The following is a 12,147-nucleotide window of genomic DNA, read 5'->3' as shown; positions in this document are numbered from 1 at the left end:
GCAACAACGCAGGGCCTAGCCACACCTGTTTCGGGTGTGGAAGGACGGGACATTTCCGTCGAGATTGCCCTAACAACAACAACAACTCCGGAAACAGAGGAGCAGGAAGAATGCTGACTATGGGTCAGAGTGATGCAGTTCAAGATCCCGCAGTTGTGACCGGTACGTTTCTCCTAAACCACACTTATGCATGCATCTTATTTGATACCGGAGCGGAGCGAAGTTTCGTAAGCGAAAAGTTTAAACATTTACTAAAACAACAACCCCAAAAGCTAAATGAAACCTATACGGTGGAAATGGCCAATGGGAAAACCGAATCCACTAGGGAAATCTACACTGGATGTACCCTAACCCTTAACCAGCACGTCTTTCGAATAGATCTGATGCCAGTGTCAATTAGGAGTTTCGATGTGATTATCGGCATGGATTGGTTAAGCCCCCACCATGCTGAGATTTTGTGCCACGAGAAGGCCGTTCGCCTTCGTCTCCCAAATCACGAAACCCTAGTAATTTACGGAGACAAACCCAGTACGAATCTCCGCCTCATCTCGTGCATCAAAGCGCAAAAACACTTGCGAAAGAACAATTTAGCGTTCTTGGCCCACATAGTGGACAAGACCAAAGAAGAAACTAACATCCAAGACATTCCGGTAGCGTGTGAATATCCGGACGTGTTTCCCGAAGATCTTCCAGGAGTACCCCCAGAGAGACAGGTTGAATTCCGAATCGACCTCGTTCCAGGAGCAACTCCCCTCGCTAAATCACCATATCGACTGGCTCCTGCTGAAATGCAGGAATTATCCAGCCAACTCAGTGAGCTTCTGGACAAGGGATTTATCCGACCTAGCTACTCGCCATGGGGAGCTCCGGTGCTCTTTGTGAAAAAGAAGGACGGATCTTTCAGAATGTGCATCGATTACAGAGAGTTGAATAAACTCACTGTTAAAAACCGCTACCCACTCCCGCGAATCGATGATCTATTCGACCAGCTCCAAGGAGCTAGCTACTTTTCTAAAATAGACTTACGGTCCGGATACCACCAACTCAAGGTCCGAGAAGAAGATATTCCTAAAACCGCTTTCCGAACCCGCTATGGACATTACGAATTCGTCGTAATGCCCTTCGGTCTAACAAATGCACCCGCCGCATTTATGGACCTGATGAACCGAATCTGCCGACCGTTCTTGGACAACTTCGTCATTGTGTTTATCGATGACATCCTCGTCTATTCTCGAAGCAAAGAGGAGCATGGCCAACATCTTCGACAAGTCCTAGAAACGCTGCGATCGGAAAAGGCTTTACGCCAAACTCTCCAAGTGTGAGTTTTGGCTACGGAGCGTGAATTTTCTAGGTCACGTAGTTAGCCAAGATGGAATTCATGTGGATCCCTCTAAGGTCAAAGCTGTGGAAGGATGGGCAACTCCGACTACGCCCACAGAAATTCGTCAGTTCTTAGGCCTAGCAGGCTACTATAGAAGATTCATCCAAAACTTCTCAAAGATCGCCAAGCCACTTACCTTGCTTACGCAAAAGGGCGTGCCATTCAAGTGGACAGACCGACAAGAGATTGCGTTTCGAACCTTGAAGCAAGCTCTTTGCAGCGCTCCTGTATTATCTCTACCTGAAGGAACGGAAGATTTTGTAGTTTACTGTGACGCGTCAAATCAAGGCTTAGGTTGCGTCCTCATGCAACGTGGAAGAGTGATAGCATATGCGTCCCGTCAACTAAAGACGCACGAAGTAAATTACACGACCCATGACCTAGAACTGGGAGCCGTGGTCTTCGCCCTAAAAATTTGGAGGCACTACCTGTACGGTACAAAGTGCACCATCTTTACGGACCACAAGAGCCTCCAGCACATCTTGAATCAGAAGGAGCTGAACATGAGACAACGAAGATGGGTGGAATTGTTAAACGACTACGAATGCGAGATCAAGTACCATCCAGGCAAGGCCAATGTGGTAGCTGACGCATTAAGTCGAAAGGAATACACAAATCGACGTACGAAAACGCACTCGATAACCATTCAGTCTCATCTGACCACTCAAATTGCATCAGTCCAGGCAGAGGCTATGAAAGCGGAAAATAGAACTAGCGAGGCATTGCGCGGAATGGAGAAGAACCTGGAAGTCAAAGAGAATGGGGTATACTACTTCATGAACCGCATTTGGGTTCCAAAAATCGGAGGATTCAGAGAGATCGTTATGAAGGAAGCCCACAAGACACGATACTCCATTCATCCTGGTTCGGACAAGATGTATTTGGACATTAAGCAGCACTATTGGTGGCCTAACATGAAGGCGGAAATCGCAACTTATGTTAGTAAGTGCCTTACATGTGCCAAAGTAAAAGTGGAATACCAGAAACCTTCCGGATTGTTACAACAACCGGCAATCCCTGAGTGGAAATGGGAGGGGATTTCTATGGACTTCGTGACCAAGCTGCCCAAGACATCGGACGGATTGGACACCATATGGGTAATAATCGACCGACTGACAAAATCTGCCCATTTCCTGCCCATCAAAGAGTCCTACAAGATGGAGAGGCTGACGCGTTTGTACCTACGAGAGGTTGTAAGACTTCATGGAGTGCCAAAATCCATCATTTCGGATAGGGACAGTAGGTTCACGTCACGCTTTTGGCAGTCGCTCCACAAGGCAATGGGAACTCATCTTGATATGAGCACCGCGTATCACCCACAAACGGACGGTCAAAGCGAACGAACCATTCAGACGCTTGAAGACATGCTTCGTGCGTGTGTGATAGACTTCGGAAAGTCTTGGGATACCCACCTACCGTTGATCGAGTTTTCATATAACAATAGTTATCATTCGAGCATTAAGGTGGCCCCTTTCGAAGCACTGTACGGGCGTAAATGTAGATCACCGTTATGTTGGGCTGAAGTAGGTGACACCCAGCTAGCAAGAACACATACGTCGGATAGGGCGATGACAGGACCGGAAATCATTCGCGAGACCACAGAAAAGATTGTCCAGATCAAAGCTCGATTACAAGCATCGCGTGACCGGCAAAAGAGCTACGCAGACCGACGACGAAAGCCCTTAGAGTTCCAGGTCGGTGATCGAGTATTGTTGAAGGTCTCACCCTGGAAAGGAGTTATACGTTTCGGAAAACGAGGAAAGCTGAACCCGCGATACATTGGACCTTTCGAAATCGTCGCCCGAATAGGTCCAGTAGCATACAGACTACAACTACCCACGGAGCTAAACGGTGTACACCCCGTGTTTCATGTTTCTAATCTGAAAAAGTGCCTATCAGATGAAACTCTCGTCATTCCTCTTGACGAAATCGAAATCAATGAGAATCTCCTGTTCGTCGAAGAACCAATCGAAATCATGGATAGGGAGGTGAAGCGTACTAAACAAAGTCGCATCCCGATCGTGAAGGTACGGTGGAACGCAAAGCGTGGGCCAGAATTCACGTGGGAACGCGAAGATCAAATGAAGCAGAAGTACCCTCACCTATTCTAGCAATTCTCAAATCTAGCTTTCAAACAGAATTTCGGGACGAAATTCCCTCTAACGGGGGGATGATGTCACAACTGTAAATTTTAAGCTATGTAATCTATGCATTCAACCTAATGTGAATCAAAAACTTCAATCAAATACAAGATACAAGTAATATAAATAGGCATCAACCAATTGGAGACCCTAGAAGTTCGTATTAAGTCTAATTTAGACTAGAACTTCCTTATTGGATCCAAATGGGCCAATAAGCTTCCAATTAGACTATCATGGGCTTAGAACCCTAATTGGGCTCTAATTGGACCCACACTTATTTATTTTAACATTTTAGGTCATGTTGGGCCTAGAATTAAATAAATTAAAAGCCTAAGTACATGAATAACCTAAAACTAGTTCAAGAAAAACATAAAAAAAAAAAAAAATCCTACCACACTCCTTAGACTCAAAACACACCCTAAACTACCCCTAATGTTGGGCTTAGGGGCAAAAGCCCAAATTTTTCCTCTTTCCCCTTCATATTCTCGGCCCAAGGCCCAAATCCAAGGGAGGTTGACTTTGGTTGCCACCTCACTATTACCTAATGGATTTCTAGGCACAAATCACATACACCCATGCATGTATCACTTCAAGAGTCATTTCTTTCTCTCCTCCCTTCTTGCTCTCGGCCAAGCATCATCACACACACCAAATATCTCAACCTTCTCTCTAGAACACTCAAAGAACTCTCCTTTCCTCCCCTCTCCAAAGATCTCGAAATTTAGGGACTTTCCAAGAGGATTTTGCAAGTAAATCATCATCTAAGGTAAGATTATTCATAGATCTATGGTTTAAATTCTTTTGTTATCAAAATCTCTTCCTAATCCATGTAAAACCCGTGATCTTGCACCCTAGAAACCCTCCTAATCTCGAAGAGTTCATCAAGGAGTGCAAGGGCCAAAAATCACTTCATTTCTTCCAATTTTTCTTCAAGAACCGAAACTACCCACTCAAGGTGAGATTCATACCCCTATTTTCTGTTTTTAAGAGTTTTTGTGGGGGGGAATACAAGTGAAAGTGTAGATCTATATGTATTTGTATGCCTTGTATGATTTCCATGCTTATATGTATGCTTTTATGTGTTTTAATGTTGGATCTAGCCATTAAACCCCTCAAAACCGAGATATAACTCATGTTTTATGATATTAGCTTCAAATATGTTCCTACATAATAAGTGGTACTAGATAAATAGCCAAGTGGTTAGCAACAATTTTCTTTAAGCTAAAAACACATATTTTGGGCCAAAAATGTGAAAAATACAAAATTAAGGGCCCAAAATGACATTTTACAGATTCTGATGGTTGAAATGTGTCAAAACAGTTTCAATAAAGCTATTTCTGGAATTCTATTCAATTGGTGGATTAAAAACATAAATTTCAAGCCTATTGGGCTAAATATGCAAATTTCGGCCCAATAAGGCCCATTATGCAAATTTTTCTGTTTTGGAGGGCCAAAACTGTAACTTTCTGTAAAACAGTGGACTATAAGTGTCCCAAACCCTTTTCAAAGGTTTAAAATGCTTTTTAAATTTAAAAAGGACCAAAGTTGCAAAAATTTTCCATTTTGGGCCAAAATTGTCAAAATTGCGAAAAGATGGGCTAAAACCGAGAAAAAAACTGCATTTTCAGGGACTTAAACTGTTTTCTTTGAAAAATATGCTGGAAAATATTAATTTCAATAATTTTTGGTGTTAAAATGTCAAGAAAAATAGTTTAAGGACCAAACCGGGAAATATTTAAATAAAAGGGTTGAAAATGTAAATTTTACAAATAATGAGGGGCTGAAAACAGAAATATTTCAAGGCTGATTCATTATGTACAATTTGATCAAATAACGATACCTCGACTACCAACGAAATACAACTCATTACAATACCACAAGTCGTTGCTAAACGAATTGGCTCGGTCTCGAGCCAATGGAAATCTACAACTACTAACTCTTTGATACATACAAATAACGATTGGTAATACACATACATACGAGTGTGCACAGACGTCTACGCACCATCTTCGGGCCCCAAAAGTGTAAAATCTTGTTTGTTGGGCCTAGCTAGCCCAATGACCTGATCTTAAGGCCCGAAGACATTTTTTTTACTACGAAGTGTTGAGTTTTACCGACTTGGCACAACGTAGGGTGACTTTCAATGGCTTGTACCATTGGACCCCAAGGGCCATGGTGTTGCTAGAAAAGTCTACACATTTTACGAGGCGGGTCGGGGACCCCTCGCACACATATTTCCCCAGCCGGTTAATAGAGTTACCGGGGTCTTCGTGACCTCTTTCTCTTCGGATGTGGGACTACTCATAGTCCGGGCGATTGGATAACGTGATTAGTACTGACGACGCCTTCGGGAATCGTTGGTATATCTATAAACCGGGCATTTGTGTAATGCGGGTTTGTAGTAAATAATCAATGCTCGAGAACCTTCCAACGTCGCTTGGGACCGATACTACTATTTTTGTAATGGTTTCAACGCAACTCAATGGATTTCAAAAGAACTAGGGGAACATCGGGTTTCCCTAGGGTTTTTATCACATACAGATTTTAAACGCATACATCTTAAATGAATAATTTTTGCAAGTATAGAAACAAACAAGCATACCTATGGATCTTCACAAACGTTTTTGAAAGCTTTTCTTTTCAGAAAATATCGGATTTTCTGGTGGTTTTTCAAACAATATAAACATTCGATTTCAAACACTACTTATGAACTCACCAACATTTCATATGTTGACGTTTTTCAAAATACTTGTATTCTCAGGAAACCAGTGAGTCAAGGGAAATCATGCTCAGTGACGGTTGCAGTTTATTTTTGAATGAACCAAACAATATTAATTTTTGGAAATGTAATATCTCAAACAATGTATGACATGTAAACACTACTGGTTGTATTATGTTGATGAATGGTGACGAATGTTGTTTTGTTTCATATATATTCAATGTTATGGTATTCAATTGAGTCACGACAGCCCCCGGACGTTTCCGCCGTCTGGTTCGGGGGTGTGACACTTAAAGATTTTTAGAAAGTTAGATTTGATGACTTAATGGATTAAGGAATCAAACAATTAAGATGTTGCCTCAGACGGTAGTGATGATGTGACATAGGGAATGTCACGAAGTGAATATAGTGGATCTTTCATCTATCTTGTCCTATTTTGTTCATGACGTGGCCAAGGAGGGTTCATGTCGTGGTGCCTGCCGAATAAATTGTCCATGACCGAGTTGGCTGAGTTGGTGTGTGGACGATTATGGAAGCGAGTTAAGCACGTTCTCATGATGTGACCAAATCCTGGTCATGACATAAGGGTCAACTGTTGGTAATGTTGGTTTTTGACTTTATCCGTATACAGTTGACTTTTTGACCGGTTTGACTTTTGGTTAGACTTGAAGGAATTAGGTTATTTATTAAGGTTCTACCATGTTTTGGTGTAAGTCGGCTCGCGGGAGTAATCAATGGAGAACGTGAAACTTTTTCATTGTTTCTTGGGTCTCTAATTCAGGTGAGTTTCCTCACTATACTACGTGCTGCAATATATATCCTTGTATGTTAGGATATAGGAGTAGTGATATGTTGGTTAGAGTACTAGTCGGTTGGTTATCGTCTAGAGGAGTGTTGTGGGGGCTATAGGTAGTCATGTAGGATAGCATGAGAACTCTTGATCTAGGCTTTCTTGCATGTTCCTTGTTTGGCTGTGGCTCTAGAGTGGGATCATCTATTTGGATGTCTATCTCACCTTTGGTTACATATAGGTATGTATTCCTTAGAGATTTTTTGGTAGTGGCGTAGTGTGTTGGGAGAGGCCTAGTATGCGGTGGTGATTTCGTATGTGCTTATGTGTTCTCTTGATTTCGTATTTGACTATATATGTCGACATATTGTGATGGGTTAATTTGAGGCGGTCCTGCTTCATGTTGTAGGCCAAGATACTAGGTGCAAGACAGATATAAGCCGTAGGCATGGGAGAGGAACCAGTCATGGACTGGAGAATCAGGTGAGCATTTGGGTTTAGGTGGTAGGCATGCAAACCCGGGAGCGGTCCAGCTTCATGTTGTAGGCTCGGGAGCGGTCCAACTTTATGTTGTAGGCTCGGGGCGGTCCAATCTTTGTGATTGTGGGCCCAATGTGCATGTATTTTTATGTGTTTTGTTATTTGTGGTATTATGAGGAACTCATTACGCTTTAGCTTACAGTTGTGGATTTAATGTTTTTCAGGAATCGGTGATGATTGTTGGAAGGCGAAGGTGTGACTGTACACATTCATCATTAGCAATGGAGATTTTGTGTTTATATTTACTCTGATTTTTAAACAAATGTACTTTGGAACAAGTGGCTTTTCTTAACTTGGATTCTATTAATGTGAAGTTTTACCTGAATTAAAAATTAAAATTTTTGTAGTGAAAATGGGACGTTACAATGTGTAGTAAGGGATAGTTAGAGAAAGATTATGAAGTTAGATAAAATGGTGATAAGATATTGGATACATGAGAAGAGTCTGACGCTGAGTGTAGAATCCCAGTAGAGGATGTAATGACCAAGTGTCATATAGAAATGAGAAGTTAGAAACACTTGGAGTGTGAGACTTCCTAATGTAAGAGATGAGTAGGTATGTAAAGATACATCTGTTAGATGTATCAAGTATAAAATATGTAAGAAGAAGTGTGAAAGTCATATGAGTTGGCCTATGAGCAACTGAGGACTAAAGAGAAGAAACACCCAAGAATTTTCATGTAGAGAATTTGGGTTGTGATAAAAGAGATAGAAAACTTGTAAACCAGGGAATGGAATGGTAAAATTCAAACTATTTATGTATGGATTGCATGCAGTAGTATGGGCACTATAGACACATGATACTTATTGTATTTCAATGAAATCCTAAAGTTACATAAGTATCAGATGGTTTGGGATAAGAAGTTCTAACATGGTATTTGATAGAATTTTCCATGTTTAGATTGGGACTTTGGGTCTCATGAATAGTAGAGATATAGATATGAAAGTCCGGTACTCGAACACTAAACGATTAATGAGAAAATGTTTTTTAGTTAGAGAAAATAATTTAGAATGAGAGTTAAGTGATTAGATATAATACTTCAATATGAGTTTAGAAAAAGAGTTAGAAAAGTGGTGGTGAACCACCTATGGAGTCAAAAAGGCACAGTGGAAGCGCAGTGGGTTAGTAACTTACCTTAGAATAGTTAGTCAAGAAAGGTGTTGTTTTGGAACCACACTTGTGACAAAAAGAATTAAAAAAGTAAGTTTATGTTCCTGTTTGTGTTAAGTGGGACAAAAAGATGAAAGATGATGTTAAGTATGCAATGTGATTACATAAGATTAGATAGGGTAATAAATGTCTGATAACAATCATTGTGAGTGGATAAATGAAGAGAGTTGGTGATTACATTGAAAATGCAAAGAAATAGTAAGTATATTGCCCTTTTGGGTTATAAGATTAAAGACGAAAGTAACCTTAGAAATGATTCATTGAGTGAGAAAATGACTAAGAGATTATAGAAAGATTTTAAGGACGGAATCTCTTTAAGGAGGGGAAATTATAAGAACCCAAAATTTAGAGAGATTTGACTTTTAGTCAAATATTGACCAAAAGGGCATAATGGTCATTTATGAGAATTTTATGTGTTTATAAATTCATGACTTCATGAAAGGATTTGATATATGTTCAACTCACATAGATGAGATTGGATAAGTAAGTTTAAGACAAGGAATGCATGAGATAATGCATTTTGGCCAAAAGGGTTAAATGGGAATTTCATGTTTTCGGTCCAAGTTTGTGACTTAATAAATTAAGAATGTAATAATTCAGTGATAAATGACTTAATGGAGTTGTATATTTCATCCCCACCTTTGTGTGGATATAAAGATCATAGAAAATGGGTTTGAAACGAAGAAGATACGAGTGTTAGAAGATTGGAACAAAATCTGTCCTGAAGCTGGAATGGAATCAGCTAAGGGTCTGATGTAATGTAGCCACCATAGCCCAGTGAGTGTCTTACAGTGGCGTGGTCTGCAGAACGGTGATTTGGAAGAAATAGTCGTCGTAAGTAGAAGACAATGTACTTTACACCACGATGCGATAGCGAAAGTAGGATGTTATAAGGAAAAGGCATCGGGGCTCGGTTAAAGGTTGATTGCAACCAATTTATGTTTACCACGGTGTGGTAAACAAATTATCACAACTTGGTTATGTAATTAGAGGATAGATTAAAAAGTATAAATGGCTCATTCTCGGACTATTTCTTCCCCCACTTAATGGAGAGCTGCCATAGGGTGATTTTGGTGCTAAGATGATGCCAAAACAAGAGAGATATGGTGATTTGATATGATGTTATTGAGAGTGTCTAGAAGCTTTAATAAAGCTTAGGGAGTGATTTCCATGGTGAAATCCACCAAATGAAAGATAGGTTTTGAAACCCTAACTAGTTAGAGGTGAATTGATGCAATAGATAAAAGTGTAATGAATTAGGTATTATGGGATGCTTAATTCATTGGTTAGAGTAGACTTAGAGGTAGAAAATGAAAATATATAATATTGATTCATTGAGTGGTCATTTTGACATAAGAGATGGATTAAGCTCTTAATAGGCTAATACAAGTTGTAAGAAACTTGATGTGTTGTATGAATAGGCATCGAGCAAAGCAGAAGGGTCAAGATGCATAATTTGGGGAATAGTAGCCAAGGACAATTAGTTTTCACTAACTAACAAGGTGAGTTATAATACTCTCTCTACATAACGTTATATGCTTTATATTCCTATTATACGAATATTTTTATATGCATGCATGCATGTATGTATGGTTAGATGTATATGGAGATAGACTATGGTTAGATGGTTAAAATCATGTATTTGAGGATGTACATATAGCTAGAGTATGGATGAGATAATATTTTTAAAATCATATGTCTGAGAACATATGTATAATTATAGTATGTATGGGATGAAGATAGAGATTAAGTACTTAATGAGTTAAGTACTAGATGAGTAGTAGAAGATCTCTTGATAAGATAAAGAGAAAGAATGTCAATGAGACAAATAATATATAAGACTATGGTAAGACCATATCATGTGTTAAGGAGATTTTGATAAAAGTTGAAAGAGGATTCCTTTGGGAATAAGATAGAGGTTCCTTCGGGAATAAGAGTATCATTCCTTCGGAAATGAGATTATGATTCCTCCGGGAATGTAGATAGACGAGTCATGCGGGAATGAGATTGTGATGATTAGAAAAGATAGAGGAAGGGTTCCATGAGTGAAACAAGATAAGAGAGTTCTTTGAAAGAATTAAGATATAATCCATGAGGGATTAAGAGTAAGGAACTGACCAAGATTCAAGAGAAGAAGAATGATTATGGGATCTGTAAGGGATCAAAGTAAGAGAATTAAGCCTGAATGAGTGTACCCGGTAATGTTAATGTTATGTTGTCCCCTACATGATAAATGTAGTTATCATATGTGATTGGACTATTGGGTGTCGATGAGAATACAATGCTAAGGTATGAGAAGTTGAGAATAAAGAGGTAAGTGTAAGAAGGGTACGAGAAGGCATTCTAAGAGTAAGAGATATGAGAAGAGTAGAGTAAGAGTATGAGAAGTGAATGCACAGAGTATGAGAAGAGAAAATAAGGGACGAAATGAGAGAAAATTATAGGACAGGAGAAGATATAAAAAAATAGAACTTGAGAAGTGAAGAAGACATAGAATGGTATGGGTATATAAAATATGATTAAGTGTGAGATGGGAAGGCATGAGAAGAGAATAAAATATATAGATGAGATAAGAAAGAATGAGAATAAAGAAAAGTATGAGACAATCTTGAGAAGAGGCTAAGAGTATGTAAAGAAAAAGAATAGTTGAGTAAAGCTACGAGAAAGAAGAGATTAGATTTACAGAGTATGAGAAAGAAGAGAAAAGAATGTTAGAAATTGTAAAGAAAGAAAGATAAGAGGAATAATATGATAACATGAAACCAGATAAAATATAACTCACCAGACCTGTGGTCGGATGTTGTAGATATTTTTCATGGTTTGAAATTTTATGTAATATCAGTTGTAAAAGAGGTGATATGATCACAAGGACTTGGACTAGAAGTATTTTTCTTTTTAGTATACCCATGTTGCTTATAATATGATTTTATTGTAATCCTGATATTAGTATGAGATGTAAATTGTTTCGAGTTAATAGAATTTCACATTTTAGTTGAAAACTTTGATATATCCCTTAGATATTTGTATAGAAAATTTGGGTCATTACAACACGTGTCCAACACTTAGATAGATCGACACATCATGATAGGACATTATCTTTAGCCCTTTAAATATAGCAATCTACATCTTAAACCTGTCATGCAACTCTTCTCAAATGCAGTGTGAACCCAAAGTACATTACTCTCCCTCTATTAGATTATTTTAGAAATTTATCTACACCATTTTCTATGGTAATGCATTGCATGTCATCTCACTTGTACAATTAATGGGCTACATCTTCGTAATAATACATGCTATGAAAAATAGGTGTCATAGTTGTGCACTTAATCTTTTGTTAATGTAACTTTGCTTTATGATTGGACTAGGAAATTCATGAATTCCCCCACAGTATTGCCACTTAGTTCAT

Source organism: Lactuca sativa, chromosome 6 (assembly GCF_002870075.4).
Source record: "Lactuca sativa cultivar Salinas chromosome 6, Lsat_Salinas_v11, whole genome shotgun sequence".
NCBI classification, from domain to species: domain Eukaryota; kingdom Viridiplantae; phylum Streptophyta; class Magnoliopsida; order Asterales; family Asteraceae; genus Lactuca; species Lactuca sativa.
Note: the sequence above shows the minus strand (reverse complement) of the source record.